Here is an 871-nt window from a genome sequence, read left to right on the forward strand (position 1 = left end):
CCAGTTTCGGGGCCAACATCCCCCTAACCCCTCTCCCTCCCCTTCTATATGGGTGTTCCCCCTCTCCATCCTCCCCCCCATTATCGTCCTCCCCCCAACAATCACATTCGCTGGGGGTTCAGTCTTGGCAGGACCAAGGGTTCCCCTTCCGCTGGTGCTCTTACTAGGCTATTCATTGCTACCTATGCTGATGGAGTCCAGTGACTCTCAAAGTAATAACCAAGTACAGTGGTTCCAGCTTGCCTTAGTATGTAATGGAAAATGGTGACACTATGTCGATGTACATGCAGATGTAAATGTATATGTAGCATATATGTATATGATGTATATTTGCATATTAATCGGGCAATCAGGATCTTCTGCTGTGAAATCTGTGTAGATTCTGGGAATCCTGGTGAGAGCAGAGTATCTTCAATAAATATTTTATACAAGACCCTCTTTCTCTGGAACAGAGGGGGGGGAAACTGTTCCCTATTTATGTAGACAGACCCTTCCAGGATGGATCCTTTCTTCACACATCTAAATTTGAATCTTCAGGTATATACTAATTTCATTTTATCAAATGGTGTTTGTGCCAATAGCTTACGGACACCTGTAGAAGAGCCGATCTTCCCCATTTGTGTTGGATTCCTATTTTATTCTTGTGGTGACTTCTTTTTTATTCTTGGACTTGGATGACATAAGAATACTACAGAATACTACGAGGGCATGAGATGAATCTCAGCCATGGATTTTCAACATGCATTTGTCACTTTTACCGAAGACCTCAGCTGTGAAGCCTGAAGGTACAAAGTGTTGGAATTTTCTCCAGGGGACTGGAAAAAGCTGTCTTGCAATGACTAGGTAGTTCAAGGGACTTCTGTGTCTGTAA

This window comes from Rattus norvegicus, chromosome 12 (assembly GCF_036323735.1).
Source record: "Rattus norvegicus strain BN/NHsdMcwi chromosome 12, GRCr8, whole genome shotgun sequence".
In the NCBI taxonomy this organism is placed as follows: Eukaryota; Metazoa; Chordata; class Mammalia; order Rodentia; family Muridae; genus Rattus; species Rattus norvegicus.